The following is a 12,243-nucleotide window of genomic DNA, read 5'->3' as shown; positions in this document are numbered from 1 at the left end:
AGTGTTCTAATTTCATTCTTTTACATGTAGCCGTCCAGTTTTCCCAGCACCAGTTATTGAAGATGCTCTCTTTTCTCCATTGTATATTCTTGCCTCCTTTATCAAAGATAAGGTGACCATATGTGCATGGGTTTATCTCTGGGCTTTCTATCCTGTTCCATTGATCTATATTTCTGTTTTTGTGCCAGTACCATACTGTCTTGATTACTGTAGCTTTGTAATATAGTCTGAAGTCAGGGACCCTGATTCCTCCAGTTCCATTTTTCGTTCTCAAGATTGCTTTGGCTATTCGGGGTCTTTTGTGTTTCCATACAAATTGTGAAATTTTTTGTTCTAGTTCTGTGAAAAATGCCAGTGGTAGTTTGATAGGGATTGCATTGAATCTGTAGATTGTTTTGGGTAGTAGAGTCATTTTCACAATGTTGATTCTTCCAATACAAGAACATGATATATCTCTCCATCTATTTATATCATCTTTAATTTCTTTCATCAGTGTCTTATAATTTTCTGCATACAGGTCTTTTGTCTCCTTAGGTAGGTTTATTCCTAGATATTTTATTCTTTTTGTTGCAATGGTAAATGGGAGTGTTTTCTTAATTTCACTTTCAGATTTTTCACATTAGTGTATAGGAATGCAAGAGAATTCCGTGCATTAATTTTGTATCCTGCTACTTTACCAAATTCATTGATTAGCTCTAGTAGTTTTCTGGTAGCATCTTTAAGATTCTCTACATATAGCATCATGTCATCTACAAACAGTGACAGCTTTACTTCTTTTCCAATTTGGATTCCTTTTATTTCTTTTTCTTCTCTGATTGCTGTGGCTAAAACTTCCAAAACTATGTTCAATAATAGTGGTGAGAGTGGACAACCTTGTCTTGTTCCTGATCTTAGTGGAAATGGTTTCAGTTTTTCACCATTGAGGACGATGTTGGCTGTGGGTTTGTCATATATGGCCTTTATTATGTTGAGGAAAGTTCCCTCTATGCCTACTTTCTGGAGGGTTTTTATCATAAATGAGTGTTGAATTTTGTCAAAAGCTTTCTCTGCATCTATTGAGATGATCATATGGTTTTTTGCCTTCAGTTTGTTAATATGGTGTATCACATTGATTGATTTGGGTATATTAAAGAATCCTTGCATTCCTGGGATAAACCCCACTTGATCATAGTGTATGATCCTTTTAATGTGCTGTTGGATTCTGTTTGCTAGTATTTTGTTGAGGAATTTTGCATCTATGTTCATCAGTGATATTGGCCTGTAGTTTTCTTTCTTTGTGACATCTTTATCTGGTTTTGGTATCAGGGTGATGATGGTCTCATAGAATGAGTTTGGGAGTGTTCCTCCCTCTTCTATATTTTGGAAGAGTTTGAGAAGGATAGGTGTTAGCTCTTCTCTAAATGTTTGATAGAATTTGCCTGTGAACTTCTTCACATTTTATTCTGTTATTTGAGTGGCCAGGAACTCACTCATTTGGGTTCAGCCAAACTTCAGGTCATTAGCATAAACTGCCAGGATCCTCACACAATTGTTAAATTATGTAAGTTTATTCATTATGTGTTCATGTACTTTTGTTCCAACTGTTTGATGGAAATATATAATTAAATCTTAAAGGAATAAAGGCGACTAATTCTATACCAGAAATGAGCAAACTTTAAAAAAGAAATCAACACAAAAAACAAAACAATCCCAACAACAATGCCTTATAATTAGTATCCTTATTTGGAATAGAAAAGATTATGTAAATATTTATGTTTAGAATTACATATTATGTCATTAGAATTAGAATTTATGGTTCTGAGATACAGAGGAAAACAGGAACTATCAAATGAAAACAATTTGCTTCACTTAGGTTTAACAATTATATTTTGTAGCACTAGTGGCTGATTCAGATTGTGGATATAAAATGATTAATTAAGATCTCAAGAAATTGGAGATTAGAATTTCTTTGGTAAATACCACAGCTCTGTAATATATTCTCTTGTCTCACAGTGAAGAAAGGGAGAGAATTATTTTCTCTCTCAAGTCAGGTTCAGTCAAGTGGCTTTATGAAAGACCAAACAGATTTTGATATTTGTCCCGTGCAGTCTGCTTACAGAGCCAGGAGGGGTAGTTTCATGAAGACTTTGTGAAGGACAGAACCAGGAGATGTATCTTCATGAGGACACCTCCCAGAGTTTGTTGGGGCACAAAATTATGAGAGCTTTCTCTCAGGGACTAAAAAAGGGGATGGAAACCAGTTATTTTTAAATCTTTCTCAACTGACTGCCTTGAGGAGGCGTGGACCCTCTCAGAAGTGTTACAGGAGGGATTTTATGTGACCATATGGTGCAAGTATGACTTCTCTTAAGTGAAATACAGATGAGGGATCCCCAGTGGAGGACAGTCTCTGAAAAGTCCACAAAGCTTTCCACAAGAGATAGAGTTTGATTACCCACTAAACTTAGAGGATGTCAGTGATAGATCATGATAGTACTAGTCAACTAGACCTGGCCTGGCTACTGCTACAACACTGGAATGCTCATAAACTATGTTTAGCAAGTTGAAGAGAATGTGAGGAAAAGAAGCATAAGACTAGGGAAAATTAGAAAGAAAATCAATTGTACGCACTTCAGGTGTCCTGTTGGAGCAGGTTAGGTCAGAGGGAGAATATAAGCTGAACTTGAAATATGATTCAGAAATATGATTCAAAGTTTGCCTGTTATATAGTATATTATTAGTTAGGTTTCTCCAGAGAAACAGAACAATAGGATGTGCATGTGTGTGTGCATGTGTTTATATGTAGATAGATGGATAGACAGATACAGATAGATTGATAGATACAGAGATAGATATATAGAGAGAGATTTTAAGAAATTGGCTCATGTGATTGTAGAGGCTGCCAAATCCAAAATCTTCAGGCCAAGCTAGCAGACTAGAGATCCAGGGAAGACTTTCAGTTTGAGTCCAAAGGCAGTCTGCTGGTAGAATTCCCTTTTCCTTTAGGGAGCTCAGTCTCTTTTGTATTAAAGCCTTCAACTGATTGGATGAGGCTGTCAACTGAAAACAATGCACCACATGAGCTGTGAGCTTCAGTTTTATTTGGGGACCTTACTGAGGACTATAGCCTGGGAGAAGCCTCTCAGATAGCTCTGAGGAACTGCTCTGAAGAGATAGGGGAGGGGCCAGTATATACATATGAATTTTTTGGCTGGGTCATACATGTAGTCAAGGCTAAAAATATTACTTCTAATCACAAAGAACAGATACCTCAAGTTAATCATTTTAGTACTTCTTTATGTATTGGAAGATACAAGAATCTGAGGTCATTGAAATTCTTTTTTACAATTTGAATCTGAACTATCTGAACTATTTAAGGGTCCCTATATCCAAAACACAGAACACTTCATCCTGAATTCCTTTCAGGGTATACTGTATGACAGGAACTACAATGGCTAATGACTTGATGGCAAGCAACATTCTTTGTTTTACAAGACCCACACACATGATGAAGGGTAGTCTGCTCTACTCAAAGTCTACTGGCTTTAATGTTAATCTTATCTAAAAAAAATACCTTCAAAGAAAAATCTAGACTGGTATTTGACCAAATATCTATGTATCATGGCCTAGCCAAGTTGACACATAAAATTAATCATTGCATATAGGCAGATATTTTAATCATTAAAATAAATTTATTTTGAACTAAGGATAATTAGATAATTTTACTATATAAAAGTAAAAAGAAAAGTCATGGGACTAACCTTGCATCAATGAGATTAGAAAAATTAGCTCTATATGCAAAATCTGTTGGGGGAAATAATTATTTTGCTTAAATCAAGTCTTAAGATAATACAACGTAAGAATGGTAGCAAAGTGAAGAAAAATCCCTCTCTTTCTTTCTCTCTCTCTCAGCTATTACTGATACAAATTAGGGAAAAATAAACTATCTTCTGCAGGAAAAATAGTCTCATATTCAATCTAAATTCCATTCTGATGAACCTAAAAAACAGTCAATTACAAGTCATGAGAACCAATTTAACCGTTTTACAATTTTTACTCTACTCTCCTAGTTTCCTAGTTTTGTTTCTCCAAATTTTTCATCTTTTCAGACTCAAGAACTACTTCTTCCATCCACAAGTTATCAATAGATGAACATGCTGACATTTCTTAGTGAAAACATAATCAATCAAAAGAGATATTCCACACATTCCTTCTACCCATGAATAAGGAAATTTTGCTTTCATCTAAATTGTTTTAACTACTGTTAGGATGGGGTAAACTCTTATACTCCTTTCTACACCCAACCTCCTTTGTAAACTAGATCTCATCCCTTCTTGCATAACAAAGACATTGCTTCAGGTAGTTTACCCTTCCTCATCCATCATTTTGTTTCTCTAGTGTATCATTCTTAGAACAAACAAATTCTATAGATATAATAGCAAAAGATTCTATAACATCTCTTATTTACAAAAATATATATATATATATATTTTGTCTTGACCTCACATTCCCCTTCAGTAACTATCTCATTTTTCCTTCTTTCTTGAAACCAAAACTTCTAAATAAACATTGCCTTACTCACTGACTCCATTTCTTTACCTCCAATTATTTCCTAAATTCACTCTAATCAGACGTTCATACCTACCAGTTCAAAGAAACCTTTTATCAAGGTCACAAGTAAAACAATCTTTGACTCTCTCTTTTTCTTTCACCCCACATCCAAGTCATGTTAATAGCCAATAAGTTTTTCCCTTAAAATTTACACACACACACACACACACACCACACACACACACACAAACACATACACAATCAAATCATGCCCTGTACTGCAGCACAATCTTATCTATGTCACTTGGACTATTTCAGTATTCTCTTAAGTGTTCTCCCTGCTTCCAACATGCAGTCTCCATATAGCAGCCAGAGATTTTTTTTAAAACAAAATTAGATCATATCAACACTCTTCATAAAGCATTGCGATGGCTTCCCGTCTTATTCAAAGTGTAAGTCAAAGTCTTTCTGTTAGCTAGTCAGACATTAGCAGCAAGGAGGTGACAGTGGCAGAAAGACAAGAGGGTGGTAGTCAAGTTACACCCCAACCATCTGGGGACCCTCCCCTGACCCCACTCAGAACAGGCGAAACTATGGTCGGGTGGTAGGCAACTTATCCTGATAAAGAGGGAGTAGAGTGACATGAGGAAACTTCCCCAGGCTGCGCATGCCCAGACTACACAGGCGTATAACCTATAGTAAACCCAAACTCATTATACCATCACTATAATGAAATCTGCATGTGGTTTTGCCCCTCCCCCGGCCCGTGGCCTTTTCTTAGTGAATCAAGGGTAACGGCATGCACAATAATGAACTTGTTACATGACTCTGGACTGTCAATCGAATAATGATCCCCTGTCACTCACCCATGATCGCACCCCACCTCCTCGATGAACATTTCTTATAAATGCCCTTAAGCCTGTACAGGATGTCTGGTTTCACTTCACAGAAACAGCCCGCTCTCCCTCTGAGAGTGTAACTATGCTTTAATAAAATTTGCCTTGCGCTTAAGCCCGAAGTGGTAGTCTGCAATTCTTTGCTTGCTATCACAAGGACCGAGACTGCTGGTCCACATCTTCTGTTGACCTCCTGGATCGGAGCTATTTGACACAACACACGCCAACCCGGTAACATCTCCAGTGGTCTATAGAACTACATGTGATCTTCTCCCCACCACATATATGGTTCTCTAACTTCATTTTCAACCTTCATCTCTGTAGTTTATTCTCTTCCGGGACTATTTACTTCTTTTATGGGCACCAAACACACCAAGGATGTTCTTATTTCAAGTCCTCTGCACTTGCTTTTTCCTCTCCCTGAAACCTCCCCATGCCTCCATGTGGGAGATGCTCACTCTGACACTTCTTTCTGTTATCTGAACTATTGTGACTTTGTCACAGAGGCTCTGCCTGATCACTCTCTATAAAATAGTCAGACTTACCCAAGATGCCCTGTCCCTCTTACCATGCATCACATAACTATAGAGTACACATGATTTATTTGTTTATTTCTTACTCCACCTGAATGTGGTATTTGAGTGGATGTCAAGAATGTTATCTGTTTTGTGGAATGACTTAGTCCCTGCACCAGGAATATTACCTAACACTCAGTAGATGTTCAATAAATATTGTCAAAATAATGGATAGATGGATGAATTAATGGACAAATGATGGTTATATTGTAGTATCAGAGATTAGAACCTTTATACTGTTCCACAGACCAAACATGAAGGAGTAATTTCTTCTAAAAACACTTGTGCATTTGAAACAGAGGATGTTATCCCAATTACAGGATATACCTCAAGGATAAAGCAAGATTACAGATAAAAGTTGGTTTACTATGCCTTTATGCATACAAATCTTAGCCTCACAGGCTTACCAGTGCTGGGCCAGGAGAAAAATTATTTTAAGCTTTGAGGTAGCATAGAAATAGCTAAGAGATTTAGTTGGGACTGAAGTGGGCAGAGGGCTTGCAGTAAGGGAAATTCCATTGAGATCTTCATGGATAGATGATGGAGGTGAAGGAGTTGGGGGCATGAGGTGATGGATTTCTCAGAGAATCTCTTCAGGAGTTAATAGTATTAAGAAGAGCTGAGACACTTTTTCTTCCAGTTTTGGCACAATAAAACAATTTTTCCAAGATATAAGATGAAATGAGTGGTGACTGACTTTACATTTTCTTCCTTTTCTTACTGTTAAATTTCAAAACTCTTCAGAGTTCAGAGGCATGGTTTGTGGGGATGTTTCTAATTGGCTTAATGGAAGCCTCAAAAATCTGTTTATAGATGTAGTGTTAATAGATTTTATGAAAGTATAAAGATCTCCATTTAAAACTACTATTTACAATTTATCTCATGACAACTAGTATTCATCTATTGCTCAATTTGCTTTTTGATAGAGTTTGCTTAAGTTAAAAATATTACCTTTTATACTATGGAATGATTTGGTATTTCCTTGTTTGTCCCCTTTCTAAATCCAGTGATTTTTTTTTGTAATAAACTTAGAATTAGTCCTATATGTGTCATTTAATTATTTTGATAGAGAATTGAAATTATAATTATTATCAAGCACATAGTCCTCTGCAGATTTGAATGGGAGACATTAGATCAAGCTATCCTAAAGATAAAGAAAAAAATATGCAGGAGTTTAGAAGACAATCAACCTGAAATATATATGTCCTTACAAATATTATATTTTCCCACAGAAATAAGATGGATAGGTAGTTTTTTTTTGTTTAGCTAAACAGTTAGCTATTTTACTCACATACATGTAGTTGATTGAATAGGAAATATTACTATAATTTTCACCAGATATTTTTCAGTATGATTAAATATATGAAGTAATACAGCTCCCTCTGCTTTATAAATAATATTTTCTCAATTATACTGAAAACAAGGGAGTTATAAACATATCACACCATTCTAGCCATTCTTTAGGGATAGCAAGGCTGTCATCTTGAAAACTAAACGAGATTTTATACAGAGTAGTTTGATTTCATAACAGCAGAGACTAATGGAACATTTTAGGAATGAAATCTGTCTAAATTAATGAGCTTCTTCATCTTCAAATCTACACAAAAGTCCCAGCCCATATCAGAAAAAAGTTAAAGTTGTGTGTAGGGGGAAGGGAAGCTTATGATTCATTCCATTTTCATTGATTAATAGATTTCTCATTTTTGCCAGGAGATAGCTGCAAAATTGCAATCTATGTGAGTAATTAATTGGATAGTCTTGTTATTTTTCTATCTAACAGGAATGAGTAAGTGACACCTAAGTTTAGGTGGGATAAATAGGCTTCTTTCTATCATCTTCCTAACATTTTCCCACTATTTTCTTTTCAATTAACATGTAAATGAAAGTAACCCCCCTAGTGCTACAAAACAGATCTTATAACAGAAAAGAAAGAGATTTTGCACATATCTGGTGTGCATTAGAAACACTGTAATTTTTATAACTTAGAGAAAATAAAGGTGATATTATATATTCCCCATTTTAATACAAAGATCTAAGAGCAGATCAATAAAATTGACTTATGTTAGATTCATTTAGAAATATATAATACAGAAATATTCTGACTATTATCTTAATAGAATTATATAGAGCATTTTAATCTAAAATATTTTCTTGAAAACTTTGTTGATGAAGTGTTGATAGAAAATTGCTGTTACAATATATGGTATTTGCTGATTTAATTTATAAAGGACACTTTATAAAAATATTTGTTGAGCAGGCTCCATAGAAAATCAACTAGCTAATACTTAATAATTTCTTATATTTAATCCTTTTCCATTAAAAGATATACCTGGGGCCTGTGTATAAATGTGTTTTTTTTTTATTTTTATTTATTTACTTTTTTTATAGATTTAGTTTAACAGCATTGTTTATTTTAATTTAATTAATTTATTTATTTATTATTTTTGGCTGTGTTGGGTCTTCGTTTCTGTGCGAGGGCTTTCTCTAGTTGTGGCAAGTGGGGGCCACTCTTCATCGCGGTGTGTGGGCCTCTCACTATTGTGGCCTCTCGTGTTGCGGAGCACAGGCTCCAGACGCGCAGGCTCAGTAGTTGTGGCTCACGGGCCTAGTTGCTCCGCGGCATGTGGGATCTTCCCAGACCAGGGCTCAAACCCGTGTCCCCTGCATTAGCAGGCAGATTCTCAACCACTGCGCCACCAGGGAAGCCCAATGTGTTTTATTATACTCATTTATTATACTTTGTCAGTTTCTCATATTAAATATACACACAAGATATAACATAGTGTTGTAGGTCAATTATACTTCAAAAACAAACACACAAACTCAAAAGATGTAGGATCTTCCCAGACCGGGGCTCGAACCCATGTCCCCTGCATTCGCAGGCGGATTCTTAACCACTGCGCTACCAGGGAAAAGAGATCAGATTTGTGGTTATCAGAAGCGTGGGGGAAGGGGGAGGGGGAATTGGATGAAGGTGGTCAGAAGGTCAAGTTTCCAGTTATAAGACAAATAAGTACTAGGGATGTAATGTACAATATAATAAATATAATTACTGCTATATGTTATATATGAAAGTTGTTAAGAGAGTAAATCCTGAGTTCTCATTACAAGGAAAAAATAATTTTCTTTCTTTTTCTTTCATGTTGTATCTATATGAGATAACGGATGTTCACTAAACTTACTGTGGTGATCATTTCATGATGTATGTAAGTCACATCACTATGCTGTACACCTTAACCTTATACAGTTCTGTATGTCAATTATATCTTAATAAAACTGGAAGAAAAAAATATATACATACTACAGATCTATAGTTAGTATACATATTCTATGTTATAATTACCAGTATTCTAGGGTTACTTGGCTAGACACAGTTGAAAATCATTTGTCAAGATTAAGATGAATCTTTAAGTGGAAACTTTAAAAAATATTGTCTTTTTGAAATATTAACAGTAAATATATATTTATAATAAATATTTCTATTAATGAAATATACCCAACAAACCAAACCAAAATCTGATGATGCTTGATGTTCTTGAGAATAAATCAAACCTACTTTTTCATTTTTAATATTTTCCAGGTTGCATGACCTAAACCTATATGCATTAATGTGTGTAGAAATTATAAAACAACTTGGGGCCATATTTAAAAGGATGAAGATGCCAAAGGATGAATACTTATTTGTAACAAAACTGAATCACAAGACTAGCCAAAAGATTAAAACAAATTATGGCTATAAATACAGTAGTAGATGTTCTGAGGTTAGAGATCTAGATTAAAAATTGGAACAATGGGGCTCTGGATTTATTTTATGCCTGATCCACACTACCAAATAACAGACCCTAAATAAATATGCTTCAAAAGTGAATGGATGAAAGCTTGCAGATTTATTTTCTCATATATTAATGTATAATAAAATTCCAAAATCATATTTTTTTATACCTGCTATTTTTTTCCTGTTAATAGTGTGGGAGCTAATAAAATATGTATAGGATACATTTGTAAATGTTGAAAAACAGATTTTATCCATAAACCACTTCTATTATTTGTTAAAAAAAAAAAAAAAAAGGGTTTCCCTGGTGGCGCAGTGGTTGAGAATCTGCCTGCTAATGCAGGGGACAAGGGTTCGAGCCCTGGTCTGGGAGGATCCCACATGCCGCGGAGCGACTAGGCCCGTGAGCCACAACTACTGAGCCTGCGCTTCTGGAGCCTGTGCTCCATAACAAGAGAGGCCACAATAGTGAGAGGCCCGCGCACCGCGATGAAGAGTGGCTCCCACTTGCTGCAACTGGAGAAAGCCCTCGCACAGAAACGAAGTCCCAACACAGCCAAGAATAAATATAAAAAATAAATAAATTAATTAATTAACTTAAAAAAAAAAAAACTCAAGTTAACATGTTGAAGTTGATATATGCAGCAGATATACCATAAGAATTTTCTTGTATTACAGGTGGGCTATACAAAATATAAAAAGAAATAATAAGAAAATTTTGTGTCACGTATTGGAAAGTCACTGAGGGACTATTAGGACTGTGGATAGGGGCTCTGGCATTAATATTCTCAAACATAAATATAACAAAAAAGAGGATCTGAACAGTACTTGACTAAAAAGCATCCTGGGACTTCTCATTTAGACAAGCAAAGAAGAGGAAACGTTCAAAAATAGAAAGAGTTGAGGTTTTAGGAACTGGACCAACTCTTGGACTGGCCTTTATGCTATATACGTCTTAATTCCATTTTGTCACCTTTTGATTTTGTACTTTTGATTGATTTTTTGTGCTTGATTTATATCCAATAGGTTTAATACAGTAGAGAATAATGGACATTATGGCTAGCAGGCAATATGAGAAGTAAGACAGATGGCAGCACAATTCATTGTGGTGATAAAAAACATGACTGAGATAAGGCTCCAACTTAAAATTAAGGTAGTTTGAGACTACGGGCATGGGGAGAAAGACAGGGAGAGCCAAGCAGGCTTCCAAGATCAAATAAAGAAGACTGGGGTTCAGGGCAAGGCTCTATTGTCAAGGAAAAGTAAAACATATATCAGAAAAAAACTAGTGGGTATAAGAAATAGATCATAAGAAACATACCATTAACCTTCAGCGAGGAGAAGAGGAATCATTTAAAAAATATGTCAAAAAGAACTTCATCCAGAATTTTAAAGACATAATGGACCGTGTAGGATGTTGGGGTCAAATCTACTCTTTTGAATATTCCTTCCCAGTTTATTTTCCAAGATTAGCTACAGTAACAAATATTTTTCATCCTGTATTTCATTACTCATAAAGTAAGGACATTATGAGACAATCTGTATTCATCTTAGTATTTCCCTTTATACCTGCCTCCATATTAGTAGTTTCCAAACCCTATCTCATATGACTGCCTCTATGGTGACTCTGTGTCACCTCTGGGAGAAAGGCCAGGGTCAGCTGAGCAGAACTCTAGACAGCCAGCCATCTGCCTTAGTCAGAGCAGCCCTGCATTTCTCTGCTTAGCATCCTTGATTAAGAAGAGTAGAGAAATTCACCTGTGCATGAAGATTTAAGTATTGTTATTTAACAAGCAGAATATTTGAATTCAGGGTATATTTGGTGATATTAATTGACAGTAGCCTTATTTTTTTAAACTAACAGTAGTCAGAAATTTTGTAAGACTGTATGAATTTTCATACAGAATCAGGAAGGAACCTTGTCCAATGAACACATTTAATGGGACAAGAAAAGAAAAAAATACTTTGTTTTAAATTACAGCCAATAAAACTTGTCTGTGTTAATATGTAGCTGTATTACACTAGATAATTTTCATTCTTAAAAACTTTTTCTAAAATTAGTGGCAAAAACTCTTAAATGGCCTAAAAGACCCTAATCTGTTCCTTGCTCTCTCAATAGCTTGATTGTGTGTTGTACTGACATTGATACCTATGTGCCAGCCAGGTTGTCTTCTTTCCCTTTTTTCAAAGGTACCATCTTCAAAATGTGGCTTCAGAAGTCACCCTGGTGACCATGTATGTCTGTTCTGAATCCCAGGAGAAACCAGAATTCACTTCAAGTGATTCAAACAAAAAGGTTCTAATACAGGCATCCCTTTCACAGGCATAGGCAGACAAAGAAATAAGCAAGGGATTGTGAGGTAATAAATAATTAGCAATAGCAAAATCCAAAACTATCCCAGGGCTGAATGGACACAAGGAAGAACTAGGGTTACTGGAGATGAGTGAGATCCGGAACTGTGGAGGAGGA

At 35.6% G+C, this 12,243-nt stretch overlaps 1 long non-coding RNA gene across 1 annotated transcript in view; it reads right to left on the bottom strand.

Annotated features, from left to right (window-relative positions):
- The window catches only part of LOC309661921, an 859,734-nt gene extending 847,721 nt beyond the window's left edge, over positions 1–12,013 (bottom strand). The window contains exon 1 of the long non-coding RNA XR_014264372.1: positions 733–12,013. This is a non-coding gene — a long non-coding RNA (uncharacterized lncRNA). The remainder of the gene's footprint in view (positions 1–732) is intronic.
- Between the last annotated feature and the right edge of the window lie 230 nt (positions 12,014–12,243).

This window comes from Balaenoptera physalus (genome assembly GCF_965194825.1).
Source record: "Balaenoptera physalus genome assembly, chromosome: 5".
NCBI lineage: Eukaryota > Metazoa > Chordata > Mammalia > Artiodactyla > Balaenopteridae > Balaenoptera > Balaenoptera physalus.
The sequence above is the reverse complement of the archived record's forward strand: the minus strand, read 5'-3'. Positions and strand labels throughout refer to the sequence as shown.